At 44.0% G+C, this 19,869-nt stretch overlaps 1 protein-coding gene across 1 annotated transcript in view; it reads left to right on the top strand.

Moving 5' to 3' along the window:
• HERPUD2 (HERPUD family member 2) overlaps positions 1–19,869 on the top strand; it is a 610,195-nt gene that overhangs the window by 406,477 nt on the left and 183,849 nt on the right. The window lies entirely within an intron of this gene.

Here is a 19,869-nt window from a genome sequence, read left to right as displayed (position 1 = left end):
TTTTAACTTGCAATGACTTAAAATTTAAACACATTTTGCTTTTTATTTTCTACCTACTGTAACTGTCAAGAACTGAGTTGTTGTCATGGGAAAGTGAAAAAATGCTTTGTATCTTAAGTAGGTTAGGTAGCTTTGGCAACAAAGTGACTTGTTTAGGGCAGTTGTAATGTAACAAAATGTTGATGTAACAGATGTTCTTCCCTGAACCCAAAAATGAGGGAGAAAAAGGATGCTTCACACCTTGGGTGTCCACAAACAAGTACTGTCTTGACAGAACTAAATCTTTCAGAACTTCCCATCAGTAGTTCATTTCTTGTAAAGTTAAGAGGAAGGAACAACCTGTGCCAAAGCTGACTATTTTCATATGGTTGTCTTGGACTGTTACCTTTTCTTGTTCCCACAACAACAAAACTATTCCAGGCAGGATCAAGGAACATTCTACCTTGGCTTCATGTATGTTTTTTTGAAAGGGTTGGACTCTTGAGGTGTCTAAGGGCAGTAATTTGGTCAACCGTACATACATTTACAATGCACTCTTTCCAAAGCCTAAGTCAGGCATTGCTAGGATCATTCTTCAGGGGGCCTCTGGACTTATTTTCCACCTCCCAGGTGTTCTAAACAGTGGGTAATCTATGCATATAGCTTATGCTACTGCTGTAGTGATCAGTATGAAGAACATAGTAAAGTTGTGTAAGTAAACTTACGATAACACTGCTGCAGTAGCTGTTCCTTTCCTTCCTCCCTCTCCCTTGTTTTTAGTGTTTTTTTTTATTTATTCCAGGGTGTGGACTTTTGTTTTTTGCTTTTCCTAGCAATGGCCTCCAAGGGCTCAGCCTCACTGTCTCACTTGGCATTAAAACTCTGAAGGCCTTGGTGTCCAAACCTATCTTTTAAGTTAGCACAGCACAAGCTGACTAAATGGGTTCATGGAAGGTGCCCTAAAGCATTGGAAGCTGCCTGGTTGTTATATTATGTAGGGTTTAAGTCATATAGCTTAGACTACTGCAGCATTGATCAGTCAAACATCTAATGTTATTGTAAGTCTGTTTGCACAACAGGAGCATGTATATTTTTAATTGAAAGCTTTGAGAGCCATCCAGTAATTTTATTAGATCATGCACCAATAAAAACTAAGATAAAGATGCAGGGTAATTATGTAAAATGAGACATTGGTGCTTCCTTATGTATCTGTTAAAACTAGAGGAATTTAAGCAATAAATATCAGATACAATTCAAGAGATATTAAGAAACCGGAATTTCTTCCAAAGGGGTATCTGTAACTGAAAATGGACTTTTAAAGTGTGGTGGAGATATCAGAAAAATTGATATGTGAAAGAAGTAATGGGATTTATTTAGACAGGTTGATAAAGGTTAACCTTTTGTAGAAGAAGTGGTGTTTTGCAGAGGAAGAGAAGAGCAACTGTAGAATGCTAAAGGAAAAAATGAGGCAGTTTTGGGATGATATGCAATGGTTTGAGAAGGTTGCTGATAAGCAACTATCTTTTGATAACAACTCTAGAAAGCAAAAACGTTTAGCACAATGACTTGGGCAGCAGAAAGTATAGAGAGTTATAGCCAAAGATAGGGAGTCTGTGACAGGAGAAATAACCAGATATCCTGTTGCGGTTTTAAAGGTATGTCAGAAATTTTATGAACAGTTGAGTAAAGCAGAGGAATAAATGGAAATACTTAAGAAAGACTTCATTTTTGTCAGGGTTGGAGGAAGATGAGGCACAACAATTTATAGCTAAATTAACAAGACCTGATGTAAAAACAGTGATTTACAGCCAGTCAACAGGGAAGCCTCCAGCAACAGATGAAATTACAATGAAAATTGGAATTTAGAAGAGAGTGCTAAAAACTTGAAAGGCATTGATTAACACTTTTTATCAGAAGGAAAGTACAGGCATCTTGGAAGAAAACAGTGTTGGCTTTATGGGTGTAGTACAAACAGGGTAAAGACCCTTTGGGTCTAACTTCATGTTGATTCATTTTCATTTTAAACTGTTATTGCAAAGAGTTTGTATCTGTATTTGCCAAGAGAATGCAAATGTATAAACAAATAAATAGATGTGGATTAGAGTAGTTTTGTAGAGGGCAGGCAAACATTTGATAACATTAATGAAACAGTGAAGATACAGGAGGACAAAGATGATCCAGAAGAGTATTCAGTAAAATTTGATAGACTTTTGATTTCAGCAAAGGTAAGATTTGCATTACACTAATACAATAATAGGGTTGGTAAGGAGGATACATGAAGGATTGGAGGCACAAATTAAAATGGGAGAACTCATCTTTGTCAAGCTGTGTTTAGACTGAGGAACCATTGGAAAATAAGGGATTTACAAATTCAGGAATGTGACTGTTCTAATAAGCAAGAAAATCTAGACTTATTTGTATGTGGTATTATTTTGCACTTGATAAATTCAGAAAAGGACATTTTAGTGTTGAACATTTTGAGAGAGTTTCAGGTCTTTTTGAGATGTAAAGTAAATTAAGATAAAATAAAAGCTGTATTGCTAAACTGTGAACCCATACATGAATTGATTCAGCAATGCCCAAACTTAGGATATGAAAAGATGGAGTATTTAGGTGTATTGGTTAAAAAGGATTTTGTTGTGGCAGTTAAGGATGTTTGGGAAGAGACTAAACAGAAGATGATATAAACATTAAGGAACTTAAGCTGTTAACTGTGGATATGGATAAGAAGATACAAGCAATGAAATGTTTTTAGTCCTTTTAGTCTTGCATACAGGTCAGCTGTATATTTATCATCTAGAGTTCAAGACATTTATTTGGGGGGAAGAGATCAACTATCAACTCACCCGTATAGTGGCTTGAGTTATTCCTTGCGCTGTGCCTTACAGCACTACTGTGTCAAACTTGTTTGTTTGCACCACACCTACAGCCCATCTGGGCACTCATTCCTTTTTCACCATTTTTAAAATGTACACTTGCATAAACATGGTCACAGACTTCCACAGCTGTACATTAGTGAAAGACCTTTAAAAATGTGTTTCCTTTGGGAAAAATTAAGGAAATCTTTTCTTTCTTAACCTACAATAGCCTGCACCCAGAAGTGCAGAAAGTGCAGCTGTGTGCATGACAGTGCTGATTCATGCTGATATTTTAGCAATTCTGGCCATCCGCAGACATTAACACTGCACTTTTCATACTGCTTTGACATTAAAATAAAGCAAAGGCAAACTGAACTTGCTTTTTTTCCTCAAGAAGTCTCCCGTGTTCCACAGAAGCAGAAGGAAGATTACATGAGTTTGTTTGGACTGGGCAGGATTCTGAAGTCACAGTCGAGAAACCAAATGGATTATGAAACATCTGCCCATCGCAAACCAACCCTAGAGTTTGTGCTGCCATAATAAAATTCTAGAGTTTTATACACCGCTTCTTTTTCATTGATGATCAAGAAATGTAACTGCAGCAACAGAAATGGCAGCAGTGGCAGTTTGTATGTAGTTCTTCATTTTTATCCACAAACATGAGATTTCAGAGTTCAGAGCAGCAGCAAACAATGCAGCAATGTCAGCGGCTTGTACAGTTTTTCAAAGCTAGGCAACAGTGCTCCAGTATCTCTTCTCTGTCAGTGTTTCTACAGAATGTTTTTTTATTAAATCTTATGTATCTGTGCTATGTTCCTTCTCCAGTATCGTCTGTTATTAGGTGTTTTACTGTACTGACAGGTGAGTTTCACATGTTTTCTCATACCACCCAGCTCAGTGATTTTGCATTGTACTGCATTATACTTGGCGTCCATATGTTTTAAAAGTTGTAGTTTCATGCTAAATTGTTCTTTGCAATGTGATGTTGCTCATTATGTTTTCTGTGTGTGTGGTGGTGATCATTGCAGCTTGTGAAATGAACTGAAAAGCTTTTCTTAATTTATTGATAGACTAAACATGCTTTGGTGTGTATTCTTGTAAAATGTGTTTTGTGGCAAATCTTCAGGATTGCAGTGACTAAATAATGTGATACATTTGATTTTCAGACTTTGTATCCTTCAAAAAAAGGCATGCTAATTATATGATAGCAGTAATTAAAATTTCCAGTTATTCTAGTAAGTTTCTATGTTCCTTTTTCTACAGCAAGGAGATTGATAGCTATTGCTGCTTTTTTCCATTTATATACATGTGAGATGTTAATATTTCTGATAGTAACCTGATTCAAGAGTTTATGTGGTATTTCATGGTATTAAGTAAAAGATTACATAATACTTGAAATATGTATGTATGTATCTCTGTATATCTGTATGTATATCCATCTGTGTATATATATGTGTGTGTATATATATATATATATATATATATATATATATATATATATATATATATATATACGTGCATGTGTGTGTATGTATATGTATACATCAGTGTGTGTATATATGTAGGCAGTGTATGGAGTGCAGTGATTACAGTCCTATATTTGGAAAAAGGAAAACCAGTCAAGCGCCAGAGTGGCACACGACCCACCCTAAATTCACACCCCCTTCTAAAGATGTTAAGGTGGGGACTAGCAGCAGGCAGTAAAATCTGCCAGTAATGCCTAGTAAATGACAGTGGCAGAGCAAAATGTTTTGCCTGTTGGCCATACTGGTAACATGTCCCCAACTTCCTCAAACAGCTTAATTACTAGAATAACAGGATGTGTTAGCATCCATTTTTTGATGCATACAGAGTCTGAAACTCAAACTTATGCCATTATTTAGTGATTCCAGCCCTCAGTGGTTTGTCTGAAAAACACATATTTAGTGAGGAAGAGACCAAAAATATGAAGCAGTAATCTGAATGTCCTGTAAAAATCTAGACACTTGAGAGGTGTGGAGGTAACTGTAAACGTAACAGACTGTGTTATACTACCTCTTTGACAGTGCTCGCTAAGTATTTTAATGCTTTGAAAGCCAGGAAAACACCTAGCGATTTTTTTTCCCATAACTAGTAGTACATGGAACAGATAAAACTCCATGCATTCCAAAGAATTATGATCTTGTCACCTATCATATCCTAATATGTATTCTTGACATGGATGTCAAGGTTCACCTCTTGAGCTTTGCTGTCTAGGTGAATTTCTTGACATCCATGACTGAAACACATAATAAGCAGGCTATGATCTAAAACAAAAATCAGTGCTGCCTCCCGGAATCCAATCACTCTGGCTAGTGCATGCTTTCTACCTGTGGGATGAGGTTAACAAAACTCAGTAAGTGTGCCCAACCTTTCTTTTGAGAAGATCTCAATTAATTGGATGTGTTACTGTGGTCTTGTAGGGCTCGGACTTCTATTTCTCACCTTATGTAGGGAGGTCTCCGGTGGTGGAGCCTATTAGAGAGTCCTCTTCTCTTAGTGTCGTTGAAGAGCTACTTAAGCCAAATAAAATTGTAGGTCAAATCTAAAAATGTTATTAAAGTAATAGGTTTGTCGAGGGTAGACAAAAAAAAATACTCGCAGACTCGGTGCTCCTGTCTTGCAGCCCTTTATTGTAGGCAGATGAGTACTGCTGTGCACTACAGTGAAGGTAACAAATAATTGGGTTTTTATACATTAGAAAAAATGGGTGTTAACTCGCCTAGAGTCTTCCCTTAGAGGTGGCTGTGACCGAGTAGGGTGTGGCCTACCCAGGGGGGTGGTCATAGGGTGGAACTCCACCATGTTCTATAGTTAAAACAACCATTTCAGTAAAGTTTTTGTAACGTGCAAATATATAGGTTCTATCTTTCCTGCATTTTAACAACAAAAACATTTTTTCTTTGCCATCTTAATCTTGACAAAAGTAAAAGCAAGTAGTTTTAAAACATATACATAGAAAATTACATATTTAAAAAAATAAATAAATAAAAACAAAACACAAAGAACAAGAGCTAATACTGACCATTATTGTCTCTTAAGTAGCTCCACATGCATTTTGTTGATGTTTCATTCAAGGAGGAGGAAACGTGTGATGGAGTCCATATCTGTTTTGCCGGTGCGTTTGTTGATCTTTATCAGATCTTGTCTATTTACTATTGAATAAACTGTGATCAAGTACAACACTAAAATCATAAGGTTTTCTGGGTGATTAGTTGGCATATTATTGGGGACTAAGGGAAAAAATATAGAAGTAATCCTGTGTGGACCAGCTAATTAAACATCTGATGTTGTTAATCTTCTTTCCATTCATCACTGATGGGTTCGGTTCCGAGCCCTCTGAACCGAGTCGGCCTTTTTACCAAGCTTGCGCCAGCCAAAAAAACTGTCGAGCTAAGTTTCTACCCAGAATGCCCTTCTCCCTGTTACCTCAGATCTTGTTTGCCGCATAGCCGAAAAGCCACGTTTCAGCCGAACTCTCAGCTAAGTGGAACTTTATTTGATATTTGAGTGAAAAACTTTTGATATCATCATTTTTTATTAAGTGAATAGTATTTCTAGTGTGTTTTCTTCTGTCAGACCTTTTTCCTCTCTACTCTACCCGTTATTGTTGGCAAACTTTCAAGTACCATTGTTGGTATGGCCTTTCCTCCCTTTCCCTTGTGGTATTCCTTCAATACCATAGCTGGTATTTTTCTTTCTTGTCTAGCCTGTTAGCTTTGTTTTTTTAATAAGGCGTTTCTGTTTTCTCTCCTACATATCACTGTACTTTTGCAGTTGTGACTTCTTTGAATGGTGTTTGACTTATTTGTTCTGACTGGTTATACTATTGGCCTGTGGTGTCTCTCTATCAAGATGTCGGATAAGAAAGGTACTTCAAGTTTTAAGCATTGTGCTTCATTTAATGGCATGTTACCTAATAGTGATTCTCATGATTGTGTATACTGTTTGGGAGTGCCCTCCTTGTGACATTTGTTAGAGTTCCAGTCAACGCACCCTTAATGAGCTCAAAAATAAAGTGATACTGAAAGGGTTACTTAAGTCTCCCTTTTCAGAGGCCATTTTTGTGATGAAGGTCTTAACCCTTCCTACTAAAGACAAAAAGAGGTCCCACTCTGTTCCCTTCTCACCATTGGGTGATCAAAATAAGCCTGTGAAATCAGAGGTCCCAAAGTTGTCTTCGGAGCATAAAATCTGCCTTTATGGCTCTGAACATCTCGAAACCTTTGATACGGTGGTAGTTTTAGCACTGGTCCTACCTCTGGCACCAATTATAGACCTCACTACACCTATTTCGACTTCAGCACCTGTGGTCCCTTCGGCTCAGGGCACACCTTCGATTCCTTTGTCAGTTACGATTTTGGAACTGACTGTTTTGGCTCTGAGTGCCACTTCAGCACCGAGCATTGTACCGAATACACCGGATTTGACCCCTTTACTCCTGGTCTCAAAACTAGAGACTTCAGTGCCAGCAGACCCTGCACCATGGACCCAATACTCCCATTCCGTAGATCAATTTCTGGGCCAGATGTATAGCCCATTCATTGAACATCCTGACTCTCTGTCCGGAGTACCCACTAGATCCACCAGGAGCCTGTCAGAACACGATGTGGTGCTTCTTGTGGACCAGCTGTTGTTAGCCAGGGGGATACCCACACTTTCTAAGACCCATTCACCTGCAGGACTTGGGTTGGTTTCTCCACGGACTCCATCCTCCACTCCTCCTTCGACCATTTTGGTTCCAAAGCCTTCTGCTCCGACATCCTTCTCTGAACCCATCACCTCGGTGCCTACAGTGCACCTCACTCTGGCTCCGAGTTTGGCCCTTTGGTCCTCATTTCCTGCGGAATCGGTCCTTCCTCAACCTGGGGATTGGGGGATGGGTGCTTCAGTCCGGGGCACAGAGCCGTCTTTCTCCTTGGTTCCATCCTCTGTGCTGATAGCCACATCCGCACCGATCCTGCTTGAGGCTCCATCTGTGGGGGCGGGTTCGTCTGAGCGAGGTGTGACCCCGGTACCGAGGTTGTCTTTCTTGGTTCCGGGCTCCCATCCCTCTTTGGGCAGACCTGCCTTCCGCATGATGGAGAGGGATCTCACTTCTGGAAGCACTCCTTTGATGTCAGAACCCCAGTTTTTGCCCCCTGAGCTACAGCTGCCACAGAACACCCCTGGGACACTGGACAGAGAAGCTGCAGGACATCCCTGTTCAGGGTACCCACTCTTCCAAATCCTCCTCAGAGACGCCCCCCTGAGGAGCCCCCTCAAAAGAGGATGTGCAAGAGGAAGCACATGGACTCACCCGAGGAGTTTTTAATGGAAGACACGGATTACGATGATGGTGAAGGGTCCCCTCGGTCACCTCCTGATGATGTCTCCTTTGGAGACATCCTGGAAATGCTAAAGCAGAGAGGTGACTGGAAGCCCTTCAGCCCTTCGTCTGAGGAGTCTGTGTTCTTGAAGGCTTTCCGCACCCGGCCTTCTACCTTTTGGGTGACCCCGCCTGCCAACGAGCTCGTCCAGCTTGCAGTGCAGCACTCTTGGAAGAACCCTGATTCCATTGAGGCGATCCCTCGGAGACCAGACCAAATTCTTTCCCCTCCCAAGGAGAACCTGCATTGAACCAAAGGGTTACCAGTTAATGCTATGGTGGTGGCGGCCATGAAATAGGACTTGGCTAAGGAAAGTCCCACTGTCCACCTGCCCAGCAGGGAGTCTCGGGTGGTGGACAAACTTGGGAAGTGAGTTTTTGCATCAGGGACTTTTGCCATAAGGTCTGTGAACTATTTGGCACATTTTACGAGGCTCCAGGGGGACTTGATCTCCAAACTCTCTGCGACGCTCGCAGGACAGTTGTCTGAAGTCGTGGCTTCGCAGCTCACAACCCTGGTATCTATATCCAACTCGTCCATGAGGTTGCTTTCACATGCGACAGAAGGGCGTCTAGAGTAGCGAGTTCAGGCATTGTCATGAGGCGACATGCCTGGATGCACATTTGTGACTTTGCGGACCCCTTCAAGTCTTCCTTTTTGAATGCTCCCATCGAAGCATCATCCCTTTTTGGCTCCAAAGAGAAGGACATGCTAGCCAGGTGCGAGTGGAAAGACCCTGTCTGCCGTACACCTTCGGTTTTCCAATCCTCAATGTACGTTCTCCAGGAATCAGAGGAGTGGGAAAATGTGGCACAAAAAGTCTCGGGGTCCTTTCCATGCCACACATGATGATACCCCTAGGGGCAGAGAAGGTAACAATTCCAGAAGACACCCCTATAGAAGCAGAGGGGGTTCTTGTAACCAAGGCTCCAGGGATTCCTTCTCTGGACAGCCTTACCAGTGCTCTTGAGGAGCAGCCTGATTGCTTACCTCTGGAAACAGTCAAGGGTAATTTCTCTCTGCACCAAGCTGCCTGGCAATCTATTACCACCGATCGATCATTGGGTGCAGAGTGTCATCAGCAGAGGTTACACCATTCCACTTTCTTGTCAACCAAACCTTCCAAGAAAGCTTCCTAATGTTCCACCCATTCAAAGGGAAGAAGCGGCTTCAGAGATGATAAAGCTGTCTCAAAAAAGAGTCATCCAACCAGTCCCACCAGATCAACGCAGATCCAGATTTTACTCAGAATTCATTTTGGTGCCAAACAAGACAGGGGACTGAGACCCATTTTGGATCTCAGCAGCTTAAACAAGTCCGTCACCCAAACCAAATTCCAGGTGGTCACAGTTCAGTCCATTCTCCCCTTTTTAAGAGAAGGCGATTGGATGTGCTCGATAGATCTCCAGGATGTATATTACCACATCAAGATGGACAAACACTTCAGGAGTCTGCTTTGCTTCCGGTTAGGTACCAGTCGTTATCAATTTCATGCCCTGTTGTTCAGTCTCTCTACAGCCCCCAGAGTGTTCACAAAGTGCATGGCAGTGGTCACAGCTCACTTGAGACTACAAGGATTCCGGGTGTTTCCATATTTGGATGACTGGCTCCTCACCGCCCCCACCAAGCATCTTCTGGTAACAGCACTGCATTATACTCTCTCTTTGCCAAAATTGTTGGCAATAAAGATACATTGGGAGATATCAGACCTTACTCCTACACAAATAGAATTCATTGCATTGTTTCCCTAGGCTCTATGGCAGCTTCAAGTCCAATAGTGTCTCTAGCAAAGCTACATATGCGGATCCTGCAATGGCTCCTTCTTTGTCAGTGGCTCCCAAACTATCACCCCCTCTGTTACCAAATTTGAATAACCAACTCCTGCAAATAGGACCTTCTTTGGTGGATGAGGCCAGACTTAGAACTTTGGAGTCGCCCATTTCAGTCCCTTCAGCCCAGGGCCATAGTGACCACGGATGCTTCCCTGATCGTGTGTGTGTGTGTGGGGGGGGGGGGGGGCATTTCCAGGGAAAGATTGTTCAAGGCACATGGTCCACTTCAGAGGCCCACCTGCATATCAGTGTTCTGGAACTGAGAGCAGTGCTGTTAGCATTGCAGACCTTTCATTCGACTCTCCCATATGGGACAATTGCAATTCAGTCAGACAATATGTCAGTGGTCTGGTATATCAACAAGCAAGGAGGAACAAAATCCTACCCCCGGTGTCGAGAAGCCATGAGAATTTCTGATAGCAGTGCATATCCCGGGGAGCTCCAACATAATTGTGGACAAACTGAGCCAGTATCCTCCTGCCTCACAAGTGGTCCCTCAGTCCCGAGGTGGTGACAGAATTCTTCAGCCACTGGGGCCAGCCTTGCTGTGATCTTTTAGCCTTCTCGTCGAACAAGTGCAGTAGCTATTTCGCCCTACTTCCCCTGGAGGGGAAGTCCTCGACGGATGCTCTAATTCACGATTGGCCCATGGGACTTCTTTACGCTTATCCTCCCATTCCGCTGATTCCACAACTTCTAAAGAAAGCTCTTCGGTCGAGATGCATGATGATCCTCATATCTCCGTTCTGGCCTTTACAAGTTTGGTTCCCCTTCCTTCGGCCTCACCTAGTATACCCGCCAAGGATTCTGGACCCTCTTCCAGATCTGATTACTCACTCCTAAGGGTTGAGCCACCCAAACCTGTCCAGTCTCAAGCTGACAGCTTAGTTTCTCCACTTCCATTAAGTGCCAGACAAGCTAATCTCCCCTCGCCTGTTCGAGACATCATTCTGGCCTCTCATAAACCATCCACCAGAAGACTATATAAGGATACATGGAAAAGGTTCTCCATCTAGTCTAAGAATAATGTGCTAGACCCGTATTTGGCTCCAGTAACTGCGGTACTTCAATACTTGGCTAAGTTTTTTGGTAATGGAGTCTCTGCCTCTACCGTATGAGTACACTTAGCAGAAATTTCTAATTTCCACAATGGTATAGATGGCACCCCTCTTATTTCTTTTATGTCTATGCAAGGCCTTTCTCAAAGGGGACCTCTCATATCAGGTCTCCTGTCAGACAGCCCGTGGAACCATGGAACCTCACTTTAGTCCTTCAGTCTTTGACTCAAAAAGCTTTTGAACCTGCTGCAAAGTGTGACCTAAAGTTTTTGGCTTGGAAATCTTTGTTCTTGGTAGCCATCATGTCTGCCAGAAGGGTCTCGGAGCTACAGGCATTGTGTATCAAGAGGCCCTATCTGGTCTTCCATAAAAACAGAGTATCACTTTGGACAAATCCATCCTTCCTTCCCAAAGTTGTTTCTGAATTCTCCATAAACCAGACATTGACCTGCCAGTGTTCTTTCCGAATTTTGCCAATAGAGGAAAGTACTGCCTTCACTCCTTGGACGTACATAGGCAGCTGAGATTTTACCTAGACAGGACCAAACCTATCCGTAAATCTGAACAGCTTTTCATCTCCTTTTCTTGGTCCAGAATGGAAGATGCTGTTTCCAAGGTTACATTATCAAAATGGCTAAGGGACTGCATACGTTTTATCTATTCCCTCAGTAACGAACCTCTGCCAAAAGTTAAAGCTCACTCCACTAGATCTATGGCAACATCTGTAGCTTTCCATTCCAAGGCTTCCATGGATGACATCTGCTCACCAGCTACTTGGGCTAAGCCTCATACTTTTATCAATCATTATAAATTGGACTTGGTCTCCAGAGAGGAGAGCTACCTTTGGCTCATTGGTACTCAGGAAAGTTCTTTCATAAGGGCCACCCATGGATCTCAAAGGTAGCTTGGGATTCTGTCCTATCAGTGATGAATGGAAAGAAGATCAACAACATTAGATAAAGAAGTTATGTCTTACCATAACGTTCCATCTGTGTTGTTCATCTTCTTTCATTCATCACTTCCCACCCTCGTTCCCCCTCCAAAGACTCCTGGGGGATGCTTTGGGTGTAAGTGGTGTCCTAGGGTATTTGAGCAGAAGTGACCTTGGCTTTACTTCTTTTTCTCTAGCAAACTTGATCTGAAGTAACAGGGAGAAGGGTATTCTGGGTAGAAACATAGCTCAAGATTTTTTTTGTCTGGCACGAGCTTGATGAAAAGGCCGGCTGAACCCATCAGTGATGAATAAAAGAAGATGAACAACACAGATGGAACGTTATGGTAAGACATAACTTCTTTTTTGTGACAGGAGAGTATGTTAAAGCTAAGTAAATATATCTAAATATGTATATGGTTTGAAGCTCATAATCTTGAACTATACATAGTAATATAGAAGACAGACTCCAAAACAGAGTTTATAACCAAGAAGAAAAATACATCCCTGCAGAGAGTCCAATTCTTGGTTCCAGCAGAAAACAATCTCAAAAAAACACTCAAAAGCTGTTGAAATGTTTGGTTTTAGAGTTTTCGTTGTAATAAATACAAAATGCCTTCAAATAAAACAGTAAAAATCCAAACACATTTGAAATGAAGCTTATATAACATTCTAGGTCACATGAGAACCAAGCCCTCTTACATTCATGAAATTAAAAGCTATACACCCGTATTAAAATCTTTACCCCATAGCTTAAATTACATAATGCTCCATGGGTATTAAGTTTTGCAAAAAGATATCCCCTAAACTTAGTTTAACATAACAAGTCATAGATAGACAAATCATGAAAGGCATAGTAAAAGCATAAAAAAAAGCTCCCAAAATTTAGTGTTTTTACACAACAAAAAGATTCAAACAAATATCCAAAAGTATTTATATAGAGAGCAAACTGTAGTAATAAGGAACGATAAGAAGAGAAATGGAAAATGTGAAGTAAAAAAAAAAAATGCAATCTCCGTGGTATTCCTGAAGTCTCAAAACAACCCACTAAACAAGTACAGTGAGTCCAAAAACAAAACAGTGTAAGAAACTTCTCTGTATGGAAGTTTTTCGGTCCATATATCTCTAGATGTTAAGTTGTCAAACTCGCCTTCATTCTTGCTGGATGGGTTCGGAGCCGATCCTCGGCTCCGACTCGGCACTTGCTAAGCTCGAGAGCTAATTTTACCAGCTCGAGGCAACCCTATATCCCATGATGCAAGGCGTGACTACCCCAGATCTTGTTTTCCGCTTCGCAAAGAGGTCTCCTTTTACCAGCTCAGGTAAAGTCTTAGTAGTATTTTACTAAAGTCAGTCAGAAAAATTTTCATTTTTCCTTAATAGTTAAAGTTAACTAATACCTACCTATCTTACCCTATATTCCCTTTCTCCTTTGTATAGGGATAGTTTTTTCCACCCTCAGGCCTTAAGCCTCCCTTCCATTATTTTTCTGTCAGGAAGTGTGGGTGTGTTATTCAATTTTTTCCCTTTTTATTAACTAACTGTGTGACTGGTGTGTGTGTGTGTGTGTGTGTGTGTGTGTGTGTGTGTGTGTGTGTGTGTTGGGTGGACATACCATGTCCAAAGAAGTAAAGGTCTCAGGCTTCAAGAAGTGTGACTCGTGCTGTCAGAAAATGTCTCTGACAGACGGTCACACTTCTTGTGTGTACTGCCTGGGGCCTCTACACCTGCAGGACTCCTGTGCTATTTGTCACTCCTTCAGCCAGAGAGTCCTGCAGGAACGTAGGAACAAATTAATCCTACATGGCTTGTTGAAGCCAGAGGGCTCCCCGACCAAGACTGGGTCGGGAAAGCCCTCTAAGCCACCTAAAGCCCAGGCTGTGGTTCCTAAGCCTTCGGCTGTGGCTCCAACTCCTTCGGAGTTGAGATTGGCTCCGGCTGGAGCCGATCTTTCTATCTCTGAGGTGGTGCTATCGGTGCCGGCTGGCTGCAATACACTTGCACCGATGTCGGCTCCGACCGGAGCTGACATATCTTTGACCAGGACTGGTGCCGATAAGCTGTCGGCTCCAACTGGAACCGAAGGGTCTTCGGCTCCGATGGCTCCTTCCAAGAAGAGATCTCAGTCCCCTTCCCTGGAGTTGATTCACTCGGCTCCGGGATCTCCTCTGCTTTCGGAGCGGAGCCATCGGAGCCGATCTTCAAGGTCTTCCAGGCTGTCAGACCATGACTTGGAGAGGGTGGTAAGTAGACTGCTGAAATCACAAGCACTGGCCCAGATGCTCCATAGCCCGTCTCAGCAGACGACCGCTATCCCTCATCCCCCTGAAATTCCTCCTCCGACTCTCTTTCAGAGATCGGAGCCGGAGCTTCTCGTAACGTTGACCGTGGGTGCGCAGGAGCCGATACCTCCCCTGTCAGCTCCGTCGTCTTCGACTCCGATCTCCTCCATGAGACCTTCCTTGGAGGGATCCGGTCATCGGGTCTCCCTTGTCGGCTCCGAGGGGGCAAGTGGCATCGGATCCTTGTCGGACCCCGCTCTCCCTCTTGGAGCTTCGGCATTGGTGAGCTCGACACCGACATCGGCCTCGGAGCCTTCTCTTTCGGCGGGACCGGGGATTCCTGTTTCTTTGGAGCGGGAGTCTTCTGGCCTTCCTGGAAGGGGGAGCCTTTGAGGTGATGAGGAGTGTTCTAGCCCCGGAGCTGAGTCAACGGTCAATTCCGTTAGCTCCTCCCTCTTCGGTGCCTGTCGATGTCTCTTCCCATTCTCTTGCTCCCAGACCTAGAGATCCATCGCCCCAGTTTTCCCCATTGGGAAGAACTTCCTCTTCCGAGGTTTCTCCTGATCCTTCGGGAGAACCCCCGCGTAAGAGGACGTGCAAGAGGAAGCACACTGACTCCCCCGAGTCTGCGACATCAGATACCGACTTAGATGAGTCGGAGGGTTCCCCACGGTCCCCCTCTGAGGATGTCTCATTTTCAGACATCCTGGAACTCCTTAAGCAGAGGGGGAACTGGCCTTCCATTAACCCCTCCGAGGATGAGTCGGTATACCTGGAGGCTTTTGGATCTCGACCCTCCACCTCCTGGGTGTCTCCGCCTTTCGACCCGCTCATGGAAGTGGTGGCTCAAAAGGCGTGGGCGGCCCCGGATTTTGTGGAACCAGTCCCCAGGAGGCCTTCTAAATTCATCACGGCCCCCTCAGACAAACAGTTTCTCACCAAGGGTGTCCCTGTTGATGCCATGGTGGTAGCGGCTGCCCCCAAGAAGGAACTTGTCGATCCTTCTGTACCTGCCCATCCTCCTAACAAGGACTCTAGGACCATGGATAGGTACGGTAAGCGGATGTTTTCTTCAGCGACCTTCGCTATGCGCTCGCTGAACTATCTCTGTCACTTTACCCGGCTTCAGAGAGATATTCTCAAGGAACTAGGTGACGTAGTTCAGGATCCGTCAGCTGCTGGGGCTCAAGAAAAGATTGCCTCACAGCTCGGAATCCTAAATTCTATAAATAACTCCTCCATGCGGCTCATTTCTTATGCAGCCGATGGGGCGAGTAGAGCCGCAGGCACAGGAGTGGCACTTAGGCGTCAGTCCTGGATGCGGCTTTGTAATTTTGCAGACCCCTTTAAGGCGTCCTTCACTAATACTCCCTTCGATGGTTCGGCTTTGTTTGGACCTCAGGTGAAGGACACATTGACCAGGTGTGAGCAAGACGGCAAGACTCTTTCTGCCGTTGGAGTCCATTTCTCCACCCCTTCAAGACCCTATCCCAAAGGTCAGAAGGGAGGGAAAATGTGGTTCCGTAAATCTCAGGGAGTCACGCCGGACGCACGTGGTCAGTTTACCCCCAGAGGCAGAGGGGGTAATAACAATAGATGCCGCCCCAGGGGCAGAGGGGGTACGCAGAACCAGGGTAACAGAGAGCCTCTCTCTGATAAACCCTTCCAGCACCCCTGAGGTGTTGCCCGACTGTCCACCCTTGGAGACAGTCGGGGGAAGATTGTCGCTGTACCCAACAGCCTGGCGTTCCCTTTCTCAAGACAAATGGGTACAGTCGATCATATCTGAGGGTTACAATATCCCTTTCGTGAGATATCCTGTTCCTCATCAATCCCTCCCGGACATTTCACCCGGTCTAAGGGAGCTGGCAAAACTGGAGGTATCAAAGCTCCTAGCAAAAAGAGCCATCCAACTAGTGCCAGCAGACCAAGTAGGATCTGGAATCTACTCAAGATTCTTTTTGGTTCCCAAAAAGACTGGAGATTGGAGACCAATTTTAGACCTCAGCAAGCTAAACAAGTTTGTCAAAAAGGCAAGGTTCCGGATGGTCACGCTTCAGTCCATTCTACCCTTTTTGGGCAAGGACAACTGGATGTGCTCAATAGACCTTCAGGATGCGTACTATCATATAAAAATTCACAGGCGCTCCAGAAGGTTTCTCCGCTTTCGCCTGGGGACCAGTCATTTTCAATTCAGAGCCCTGCCCTTTGGTCTCACTACAGCCCCCAGAGTGTTTACCAAATGTATGGCAGTGGTCACGGCTCACCTGAGACGTCAAGGATTCCTGGTGTTTCCGTATCTAGATGACTGGTTCCTCTCTGCCACCACCAGGCATTAACTTCTCAAGGCCAGAGATTACACTCTTCACACCTGCAACCAATTGGGGATTTCTATAAACTTCGAAAAATCTTCACTGTCGCCTTGCCAATCTATTACCTTTATAGGTGCAGAATTAGACACTGTCAGGATGTCAGCAAGACTCACACCAAAGAATTCTGGACATCCAAAAGTATGTTCGGATCATACCACTCAGCAAAAAGATCAGAGCCAGATTTGTCCTGAAGGTGCTAGGTCTTATGGCTGCGGCCATCGTACTGCTTCCTTTAGCTCGCTTCCACATGCGTCTTCTGCAGTGGATGTTGTTCACCCAGTGGTACTTCCAGCAGCTCCCCATGCGCCACGAGATTTTCGTGACGCAATCGTGCAAGAGTCACCTAACCTGGTGGATGTCTTCTCCGCAACTCCATCAGGGCCGACTATTTGTTCCCCCAGTCCCAGTTGCCACAGTCACTTCGGATGCGTCTCTGATCGGGGGGGGGGGGCATTATCAGGGCAGGATGGTCCGTGGGACTTGGCAACCCATAGAATACCATCTGCACATAAATGTCCTAGAGATGAGAGCAGTGCTTTTAACATTGCAAGCCCTCAGCGACTTTCTTCCTTTAGGGACTTTTGCAGTTCAGACAGACAACATGTCCGTAGTCTGGTATATCAACAAACAGGGCGGGACCAGGTCCTATCCACTGTGTCGAGAAGCTCTCAGACTTTGGCAATGGGCAATCTCCTCTCATCGGTTTCTGATAGCAACGCATATCCACGGGAAATCCAACCTCTTAGCGGACAGACTGAGCAGAGCTATTCTCATGCCACACGAGTGGTCTCTCAAACAATCAGTAGTGGATGAGATTTTTCAGAAGTGGGGCGTCCCTTCCTGCGACCTTTTTGCTACACCCCAAAACAGCAAATGCCCAGACTTCTTCTCCCTCTTTCCACTACCAGGCCATCCCCCCAGAGACGCTCTAACCCAGGATTGGCCCCGGGGACTTCTTTATGGTTTTCCTCCATTCCCGCTGATACCTCAAGTGATTCAGAAAGCTATTGTCTTGAGAGCCAAGTTGATTCTCATTGCCCCTTACTGGCCTCGACAGATTTGGTTTCCGTCCCTACATCATCATCTCTTGGTTCAGCCTTGGCATCTGGATCCAGTTCCAGATCTTCTGACCCACCATTCGGGTCATCTGCACCAGGCCATTCATTCTCTCAACCTCACTGCTTGGTTGCTCCACTTCCTTCCTTAGCCAGGCTCCCTATGATTTCTAATCCTGTGCGAGATATCATAGTAGCTTCTCTAAAGTCCTCTACCAGAAGGATTTATGCTAGCAAATGGCAGCGTTTTTCCTTCTGGGCAAAGTCTAGGGACATAGATCCCTTTACTGCTCCAGTGCAGTCAGTCTTGGACTTCCTAGCTGAGATTTTTCAGTTGGGTTCTTCTTCCTCTACAGTTAAGGTCCAGCTGGCAGTAATCTCAAATTTTCATGTTGGCTTAGCGGATCAAAACATAATGTCTCACAAGCTTTGCAAAGCCTTTCTTAGAGGGATCTTTCTCCTGAAACCTCCAATCAAAGACCCCCCTCCGCACTGGGACCTGAATTTAATGCTGGCATCCTGGATTCTACCCCCCTTTGAACCGGCTGCTACATGCTCATTAAAATTTCTTTCCTGGAAGACAATTTTTCTGGTTGCTGTTACTTCAGCCAGGAGGGTGTCTGAACTTCATGCTCTCTGTGTCCGTCCCCCATACTTGGTTTTCCACAAAGATAGAGTATCTTTAAGAACTAATCCATCTTTTTTGCCCAAGGTTGCTTCCCAGACGAATATTAACCAATCTATTGATTTGCCAGTTTTTTTCCCTAATTATTCTGACAAAGCGGAACAGAAACTTCACTGTTTGGATGTCCATCGCCAACTCAGATAGTACTTGAACAGAACTAAACAATTCAGAAAATCTGATCAACTGTTTACTTTCTTATGCAGAAAACAGGAAGGGTCTGCCGGTCTCCAAGGTGACCTTATCCAGATGGCTGTCTTCTACCATTTCTCATGTTTATCTCCTTAGGGGCAAGCAACTGCCCTCAAAACCAAACGCACATTCTACCAGACGCCTATCCACTTCTACAGCTTTTCAGGATAGGCTACCTATTGACACCATTTGTGCGGCAGCCACTTGGGCCACTCCTCACACCTTTGTCTCTCATTACAAGTTAGACTTGGCCTCCAGAGACAGGGCTAGGTTTGGTTCCACAGTTCTCAAGAGTCTGTTCCATTGAGCCACCCAGGATAGAGGTGCTAGGGACGCGGTCCCATCCAGCAAGAATGAAGGCGAGTTTGACAACTTAACATTAAGAAGTTATGTACCTACCATAACGTTCCATGTTAGTTGTCTTCTCTCGCCTTCTTTCTTGTGTCCCTCCCTCCTTCCCCCTAGCCTGGACAGACCTTGAAGTTGTACTCTTCTCTGGGTACGATCCATTCCTTCTATGGGCCCCAGTAGGAAGTGTCACTAGTATCTAGTGGTTACCTTTCTTGGTTTCTTTCCACATTTAGTTCCTCTTCTTCCTTTCTGGGAAGAAGTTTACTGGCAGGGTTTTTTCTATAGCTACCAAACGAGATCTGGGGTAGTCACGCCTTGCATCATGGGATATAGGGTTGCCTCGAGCTGGTAAAATTAGCTCTCGAGCTTAGCAAGTGCCGAGTCGGAGTCGAGGATCGGCTCCGAACCCATCCAGCAAGAAAGAAGGCGAGAGAAGACAACTAACATGGAACGTTATGGTAGGTACATAACTTCTTATTAATCACTGTCTATTAATCAGATCAGACAATAGTTGTAGAAGTAGCGAACTTAAACTCATCTTAAGTAAAAAAAAAATAAAAAATATAAAATTGTACAGAATTACTAAGTATTCGAAAGTAATCCAAGCAAGGCAGGCAGTGTGTTTCCAGTCGAAAATCCATTAAGTACACAGACAAGTGATCCAAGTAAAACAAAAATAGAGTAATAGTTGCCTCACAAGCTTTCTAAATATATATATATATATATATATATATATACATACTTTTTACCAGGGAGTGATTTATTGTGCTGTAAAACAAAGTGTTATTGGTACACATGTTAAATTCACATCCCTTTCCCCATCAGTTTGATATTTGAGCTGGTCCTGCCCTGCTTAGTAGATGTCATAATAATATAACCCTTTTGTACTT

Source organism: Protopterus annectens, chromosome 3.part0, assembly GCF_019279795.1.
Source record: "Protopterus annectens isolate FY-2018-M chromosome 3.part0, PAN1.0, whole genome shotgun sequence".
In the NCBI taxonomy this organism is placed as follows: Eukaryota; Metazoa; Chordata; order Ceratodontiformes; family Protopteridae; genus Protopterus; species Protopterus annectens.
The sequence above is the reverse complement of the archived record's forward strand: the minus strand, read 5'-3'. Positions and strand labels throughout refer to the sequence as shown.